Genomic DNA, 9020 nt, shown 5'->3' with positions numbered 1-9020 from the left:
ATGTCGTCCTAGCGCCACAGGGTTTCTTTCCAACTTGTCAAAGTCACTGAAATACTTTTTTTATGTTTCTTTGAAACACGCAGTGGCCACCTAATTTGGGATGACTTGGAAATGACCGCTGTTCCTTATGCCCAGAGCAGTTTTCATAGAACTCTGACTGATAGCTTGTGTTGACCCAAAGCTATTGACCTGTGGTTGTATTCTCAGCCAGAGCACAGTAAACATCAAGATCATGGGTCTATGGTTGTTGGTGGTGGCCACAGCACTCCTGAGCAGTGGGATCTAGTGACATAGAAGCTGAGGTTTTAAAGAGGGGCACAGACAGGCAGGACAGAAAGTGATCTCCTGACCTCTGCTTACTTCCTAGATATCAATTCGTCCCTGGTTTTGTGAGCCTGAGACTAGGGCAACTCCCCTGAAATATCTATCTCTTCTCGTCAGCTGCCTAGCTTTTCCAGGCTGATGGCCTACACATGTGGGACCACGGCCACCTCCATAAGTTCTACTGAACATTCATGACAAAGTGAAGGAAGGAGGACAGACTACCCAACCCGCTCGCCACCCTGCTTCTAGCCTGTAGTGTTGGTGTGTGAGATGTCCCAAATTTTATATGACTTCCATCCCTGTAAATGTATTTTAGCTTATTTTATGTCTTAGTGTCTAGTCTCCTGGAGAATGTTCTCAGTGCACTTGAGAGAAATTCTATTCTACTCTTGTTGGGTGGAGTGTCTATAGGTGTCTGTTAGGTCATATTATTTAAATCTTCTGTCTCCTTCTGCTCTTCTGCCTGGTTGTTGTATCCACTGCTGAAAGTGTGGTATTGAAGTCTCCAATAATTATTGTTGAATTGTCTGTTTCTCCCTTTGATTCTGTCAGTTTCTTCTTCATGTATTTTGGGACGCTGTTAGATGCACTGTGTTTAAATCTATTACATCATCCTGATGGATTAACCCTTTTATTGTTATAAAATATCCCTCTTTATCTCTGGTGACATTTTATTGTTGTAAAGTCTCCTATCTATTTTGTCTGGTGTTAGTATAGCCACTCCAGCTTCTTTATGGCTATTATTTGCAGAATTATATTACATTACATGGCAAAAGGCACTTTGCAGTTGACCTTAAAATGGGGAGATTATCCAGGTGGACTGATCTAATCACAGGAACCATTTAAATCTGGGTCAAGAGGTCAGAACTAGGGAGTTGGAGAGAGTCCAAGCTTGTGAGGGATTCAGTGAGGCTTTGCTGGCTTTGAAGGTTGGGGGAGCCACAGGCAAAGAAACAAATTCCTCAGTCCTACAGCTTCATAATTACTGCTACCTACATACATTCACTGGCAACTTTAAAAATGCATTTAGAATGCGTGCTGTACAGATTCAGACGGATTCCCACTGCCTCTGACCACCCTTGTCTTCTTTCAGGTTACTGCATCTGTCGAAATTCGGGGACACAACTGCCAGGGCTTTGTTCAGCCTCTTCTCTTCTCTCACGTGTGTATGGCTCTCTGGAGCCAATGACACTGTTGAGGGCGGGGTGCTGAGCACAGGCTCCTGGTGTGCTTGGAAGCCACAGGCTCCTGATACATCTAGACTCTGAACACCACTCACCTGGAAAGCCCAGTACCCTCCTCAAGCTTCCTGTCAGCAATAAATAGATTAGTACATTCAAGCCTTGCCCTTCTGTACACCCCTGAGGCCATGGCCTCTAACATCTCAGCCACTTTTGGATGGATATGTCCCACCCCAGGGCTACTCTCCTTCCTGGAGGTTCACTTCCTTCATCCCTACAGCACATTGAGAAGCTACTGGTGACCAGCCCAAGGGCCAGCTTGCAAATCAGGGTTAAATAGTGACCTGAGGATGCTTTGTCTAGATCAGCCAGAGGTGTAGGTGAATATGCCAAGGAGATTAGTTCCAAATGTTCTACACTACAGAAACACCCCAGAACCGACTTCCCATGGAATATACAACCTGGAGCAGCGGTTGTTTCACCTCAGGCCAAGCACTAATCCCTCCAGGATCACAACCTGGCCCCCAAGGCTGCCAAGCTACTGTTTAGACAAACTCTTGAATATCTTTTATTCCCAAATCACGGCTGGGTTCTCCACAGTTTCTTCAGTTGACAGCGTCATTGCTCCTGGCTGCTAGATCTCTACATGGAACAGACTTACCTGTGCAATAAACAGTCCAGCAGAGGTAGTAAAAAGGGTGACTCTTCTAATCTTGCATGCACAATGAAGATTCCCACACATGCTCTGCAGAGGCAGAAAATAAACTGTGGCAGAGTGAATGGCAAACACATACCTTGGCCAGGAGTCAACACTGGGTACTGCACATGAAACCGCAGATACTGCCATTGAACTACGGATGTTCTAAATTCAAGGTTGGGTGCAAGCTCATAACACTCCCAATAGTTCACGTTCTGCAACCACCATATCTGGACTTGGGGACACCACAGCTCCCAACTACACTGACAGCCCTTGTGGTTTGGGAGCGTGGTGTGGAAAGAACCAACTGGACCAGAACTGCAACTAGGATCCAGTTCCTCCTCAAGGCTACAAATTCCCACCTGGGGTCTGGAATCCAAAGCTGTGCCTGTACAAAGGTCAGGGTGCTCCAATGACACCTCTGAGACTTGACTGCTAAGAATTCCCCAAGCCTAAGTTCCATAACGTTCCTCTAGCGAGTTTCCCTAGAGGGATCTTCAGGGGCCTCCATCCCAGCTGCCAGAGAACTGAGTTGAATGAATTCAGAAGTTCAGGCACATCAGAGGACTGCTGTTGGTCAGTTACTCCTTTGATTAGTGTGGTCCAGATGCTTTCAGGACCTTGGCTGATAGCTGAAAAGCAAACATTCGAGTGGTGCAAACCTTTGGAATTTTGTCTTCCAAAAAAGGAGGCAGGGGACGGGAGGCTCCCAGAGTGAGACCCAGTATCATAAAGGACGACGGATGTGGGAACGGGGACGGCCTGGGTGGAAAAGGCTTTCAAGGAAGGCCCCAGGGCTCTGAACGAAACTCCGGGTCTTTCCCCTAAAACCTGCGGCAATTGCAGCTTTCCCGCCTTAGTTGATGATCCGTATGCTCAGGCCAAACACACATCTCTTTTACGCCGGTCTTTCTCTCACACCACACTTCCAATTTGTCAGAAAATCGTATTTTTTCTTTGATTAATTGAGCACTTTGATCCACACATATTTTTCTTGGTCTGATTTTGGCCCTCGACTCTCCTGAGAAAGGCGTGGAGATCGATTCAACTCGCGACCCTCGGTCAGCCCAGGGTTCAGGGTTTGAGACCTTTAACCTCGGGAGCGTGGGGCCGGGCCGCGCTTGAGACTTTTCTTGGCTCCGCCGGTCCAAATCGGCCTCTTCCGGGCCTGTCCTCGAGGGCCGGGGGCAGGGCCTGGCCGCCTCAGCGGGGCCCCTCTCGCCGGGTCGGGAGCCCCGCACCTGGCGTGGCGCCGGAGGAGAAGCTTCCGGCGGTGTTGATTCAATTTGCCCGCGGCCCGCGAGACGCAGGGGCGCGGTGCGCGCGGGCGCACACGGCGACTTTGTGGTTCTCGGGCTCCCGCTGCCCTTCCGGCTCCTCTCGTTCTCCCTCGCGGGCAGTAACGTCTGGACAGGAAGACACAGGTAGCAGAAGGGCAGCCTCTCCTTTAAGTCCTGTCCACTCAGGATCCAAAAACGGTCTTGAAGAGACAGAGGGAGAGGTGGAAACAGATTAAGGGAAAAGAAGAAATCCTATGCGAATTCCTCATCTAAACGCCTGAAGATGAGGTCAGCGTCCGCAGGGACCCTGTCCTCCCGGCGCTGGTGAAGGTGAGTCGAGTTCCCCTGAGCAGTTGGCACCCACGCAGACAACCTTGGCCAGGCGACCAGCGAATAAGCAGCCCCTCCGCCTCCCCAGATGGGCAATACTTGAACTTGTAGCACTTGAACGTCTCTCCGTTGGCTTTTGATGGATTCCAAGGATGCAACAGATAGGTTTCTTTTTAATACACTTAGCGTTAAGACCACTTTAAAAGTTTTAGCAAAGAAAACAATTGCCCAGAGGTTTTAAAGTGAGGATTTTTGGGTGTGGGGAAACTAGACAAAACAACCATATACTGTCGAGAATGTCACACACTCAGGGGCACCTCAGCCGGCTTGGTGTGACCCCCAGATTGGGCCCATTTTACTTTCAACGCATTGTTTGTGGAACTCACTGAAATATGCGTTATATGTCGGAGGGGGACGACTGCAATGCGGTTTTGTAGTAAGACAGCGAGAGAGATCAGGCTCTACGCTGAATACAACAAAGCAAAGTGGGGAATTTATAGCCAAGAAGCACGGTGAGGGTTAGTGAATGGAACATTACTAAGAGGAAACATCAGGAGTAAGGGGAGATTATGGCTAAACCAAGCTAAGGGATTCTTGCTGAATGCCGGACAAAGTGATCAAGCATCAGCTGGGGTACCGGGGTGGAGGAGGAGGAGACTATCATGGCAGGGGTCTGTTTAAAATGACTTAGCAGGATTCTTGCTAAAATTGGACAATGCAAACACAAACCCTGAAGTCTGAGAATCAAGACCTAGTTGAGAAGAGAGTTCAGAGGAGCCTGACCTACAGTTTGGTCCAGGAGAGAATATGTGTCAACAATCAGAGCTCTCATACATGTTGATGTAACTATAAAGTGGTACAACCACTTTGGAAACTTTAGGCAGTTTCTTATAAAATTAAATCTCCACCCTGCCTCTTAGGTTCCATCAACTACTTCCTTAAGTATTCAACCAACAGAAATGGAAGTGGGGCGAGGGGGCTGGGGGGGGGAATGTGCTCACAAAGACACGTATAATAAGAATGTTCATATAAGCTTATTCATAACAGCCCAAACTGGAAACAACCCAAATGTCCAATAGCAGGAGAATGATAAAGAAATTGGAAAATATCTCTGCAATGGACTGCTCAGGAATAATACTATTTCTTCAGTCTTGTCTGTGCAATAGAGAAATTAGCTTTGCAAAATTCAGTAAATCTCCATTTTGGGGAATCAAAAGCAGTGTCCTGGGGATGGGACAAAAATTCGACCACTGTCCCGCAATTGCTGACATGACTGCCTTACTCTCGTCCCAGCTGCCTTCCAAAACAAGGAAATCCCTGCAGTATACAGCATAGGCGCCTGCACAGTGCTGCAGCGATAATAATCAAACGTGGAAGGAAAGGAGGAAAGCTCTACCACCTGGGTAGAGCTGTGTGACTAGCCAAGGCGGCTGAGACCCCTCTGTGGGAGAGCAGGACTGGCCGAGGCTCTTATTCCCTTGGTGAAGGTGTCGGGATCTGATGAGGAAGCAAAGTCAGCTGCACAGCCGGCCCCACCCTGGAGTACCCGCGGCTGAATTGACATTCAACTGTATCTCAGCAGAGGGAAAAAGGCATTCAGAATTGTTATTAGATGTGAGATCTTATGAAATCTGTTTATCGCTACAGGGAAATAAAGCAGATGATATTATGGTATAATGGTTATTCTCTAACCTGTGCTGTCCTGTAGTGTAGCCAATAGCCACATGAGAGTATTTAAATTGAAATTAATTACATATTATGAAGTAAAAAAAGAAATATTCAACATCTCCTCACTAGTGGCAGGCATTTCAAGCACTCAGTTGCCACGTGTGTCTAGTGGCCACTGTATTAGGTAATGCAGATCAAGGTCATTCATCTAGCGAGTCAGTACACATAAGATTTTTAAATTTCAAGGTCCTGACTTCTCACTCAACATTATATTCATTCTAGTCCATTTGGTTCATCCCTAGTACCAGTAGCTTCTGGGTCTATACTGATCTCTATGTGGTCTCTGAGCTCTGATTAAGAGAAGGAACTTAATGGTTCCCAGGCTGGAAAAGAAGAAGCATTCCATACCCTAAGGGCTACTATAGGGCAGTGGTAAACCAGGCACAACCAGGGTTTTCTCACATCGGTCACTCCAGCCCCAGTGCTGCTCTAGATTGCCCTAAAGGCCGCCCCTGCCCAGACCTCCAAGGAATGTTTGTGCAAACTCACGAGCTTTGCTTATTAACTCTGCTATAAGCCATAATAACACCTGTTTTCTTTTTATTTAATTTTAGAATTACATCCTGCTTGTGGCAATTCATAGTGGTATTTCAGTTGTGGTAGTGAGAGGTAATTAGTTTTAAAAATAAATTTTCCAAATAAAAATGTGAATCAAAGCATGAAAAATGTCAGGTAATCAATGATAAAGGTACATGGATATGGCTAAATATGAAAGTGATCTGTTCATTAATGAACTTAAGAAAGCATGCTTTTGTCTGATTTCTATGGGATGTGCTCCCTACCTCTTTTCCCTCGAGGAGCGCTTCCTCTCGCCTGAAGTCAAGGAGGCAGGAATGCTTAGCTGTTCCCTCTAAACTTGAACACAGAAGGCACTGTCACCTTTTTCTGGGAGCCCCTCTGGGAACTCCCTAGTTCAGATCAGGAAAATCAAGGCCCGTAAAGTCATCTGGTTGGAGATGTGATTGCATCCTCTCCAGAGGCATAGAGTCTGTTTCTTTGGGAAGACTAAATGGTTCTGTTTAGTCTCTCTCTTCTTCTTCATTGCATTAATTGGTTCTGAGTGTTTTGTAGGCCTTCCTTTCAATCTTCTTTTTCTCTTTGAAATCTTGGAGGTTGAACAAGAAGGAGGGGATGCAAATCTCACTGAAGTTTTCTCAGTTACCCGTGAGCATGATGGCCAAGGGGAAGGGCTCTGGAGGCAAAGTGCCTGGGTCTGAGTGCTGGCTCTCACTGTCACGGGGGTGAGACCCTGAAAAGGTTAGCTCAGCTTTTCAGTGCCTCAGTGTTCTCTGCAACAAGGGGGTGGTGATATCCTACATTATCTTTTAGGGTTGTTATGTGGACTTAATAAGTTCTTGCACAGTAAAGCCCCGAGGAACAGTGCTGGTCACACAGTGAAGCTCCGAGAAATCTGGTATTATTTCCACTTCTAACTGTACCACTGCTGACTTTCAACATTCCCCAGATAAATTAGTGTTTAATGGTTTACCTGATCTCTTCTGCCTCATATTAGTGACCTGCATCTGGAAAAGTGGTTGGTTTTGATGTTGATCTAAGTGGTGATCTAACTGCAATGGGGGACTGGATCCAACTTCATCAATTTCTTGGACCTTGGACAGGCATGATGATTGTTCAGCTCACGGTAGACAATATTTTGCACATGCTTCCAGCAAGAATTTTCAATATACAGTTGGTTAAGTATTATAAGAAAAGTCCAAGTATGTACCAGTGACCCAGCCTTTTTGGTTGCTTTTGTTTGTTTGTTTGTTTTGTTTGTAAGAAATCAAAGGAGGGAAATACAATTTATCTGGAAGTTGTAGAAGATTTCCTCTCTCGGTTATGGTGCAGTGCTTGTAGCAAAGCAGCATTGACCCTGAAAACAACCAAATGCAGGCTGGCTTAAAGAAATTCTGTTTGAGGTCGTTGGAGAAATACCTATGCACCTAGGACCCCCAGGAATAGCGAGAGAGAGAGAGAGAGAGAGAGAGAGAGAGAGAGAGAGAGAGAGAGAGAAAGAGAGAGAGAGAGAAAGAAGCTTATTGGAATGAAACTGATTCTCTACCTTTTCCTCTTAGCGCATTTGCCAGTTCTTGGCAAGGCACAAGCGACAGGGACAGGGCAGCTGCTGAGGGTCAGGGAAAACAGCAACACTCTAAGTAGTGTCAGAAATCTGGTAAAAAAAAAAAAAAAAAAGGAGGGGGAGGAGGGCCAGGAAGAAAGGAGGGGTGGAGGAGTGGAGGGAAGGGGAAAGGGAGGAGGAGAAGATGGGGCAGGAAGAAGGGAAGGGAGATGAGAAGAAGAAGAAGAAAGAAAGTAATGTGGGCTGTCCACGTATTCAGACTTAAGGAGCCAATATCCTGGAGTGGCTTGATGAGTGTGTTGGATGCTTGCTTCAGGATTTCCCCTTAAGACATTTGCAAATTAAGCCATGCGCATGTATGACGCTATGAGGGCAAGCAGAGTGTGGCTGAAGGAGAGTGGAATTTCCACCAGTATCGTGGTACGAAGGAGATAAAAATGGAAGTTCAGAATTCCTCAAGGGGCAGGACCCAAGGAAACACCTCAGGGTCTCAGGTGGGAGCCCTAGCCGTCTAGAGCATGGCACTGTGAGAAAACTAGCCCTGGGCTGAGACTTCCCTGCAAATCAGCTCAGTCAAGGACTGGATTGAGGTGATCTTCCCCTCTGCTGCCTGCTGGGGGAGAGGGTGCACAATCTTCAGAGAAAGATAACATCATGACTCTATCATTTTTCACACAACAGGTTCATCCTTCAGTCACAATATTCTAGGATTATAAAGGAACAGAAGCAAGGAAAGGTGGAAGTTGACTCAACAGATGATTGAGATATTGAAGTTAACAGGTAGGAACCTAAAGTGATATGTTTTAACTGTTCAGAAAATAGATGACAGGATCAGTCTTTTTCACCAACGGTAGAGAATCTTAAAGAACCAGTGGAAATTCCAGGAGCTGGGGCGTCAGCGGGGGCGACTCCTGCCCTCAGGTGCTTAGTTGTGGAACTGGAGACACTGCGTTGGATGCGGGATCCCGAAGTTAAGCGAGGGCCTCTCAGGAGTTCAGTCTTCTCGCTTGAGGGGTCGCTGGTGCTTCCCGGTTTATTGTTTGCTTTAAAACGTTGGTGACCAGGATACTGGTGGCAGGACCTAGGTTTTCATGGATGCAGCTGATAGCCCCCAGCGCCGTTTCCGTAGTGTAGTGGTTATCGCGTTCGCCTCACACGCGAAAGGTCCCCGGTTCGAAACCGAGCGGAAACAAATGTTCTTCCTTTCTGAAACTTTTACCTTCCCTTTCAAAAAAGCGAAACGGCCGAAAGGCAGGGGCTGAGGCAGCGGGCGCAGCTGCATTTTCCATCCCCAAGGGACAGGCCAGGAGTTCCGTTGCTGCCTGAGAGCCTGCTCAGCGCTAGGAGCCAGCCCTCCTTTCTCCGCTCTGAGTCACTGCGGAGTCCAGGCCACAGCCAGC

At 47.1% G+C, this 9020-nt stretch overlaps 1 non-coding gene across 1 annotated transcript; it reads left to right on the top strand.

The window, feature by feature from the left end:
* Positions 1–8739: 8739 nt before the first annotated feature.
* TRNAV-CAC (transfer RNA valine (anticodon CAC)) lies at positions 8740–8812 on the top strand. The gene has a single exon. It is a non-coding gene; the product is annotated as a tRNA-Val (tRNA).
* The last annotated feature ends 208 nt before the right edge of the window (positions 8813–9020 follow it).

This window comes from Orcinus orca, chromosome 1, assembly GCF_937001465.1.
Source record: "Orcinus orca chromosome 1, mOrcOrc1.1, whole genome shotgun sequence".
Taxonomy (NCBI): Eukaryota; Metazoa; Chordata; class Mammalia; order Artiodactyla; family Delphinidae; genus Orcinus; species Orcinus orca.
This window is presented reverse-complemented; position numbering and strand designations above follow the sequence as displayed.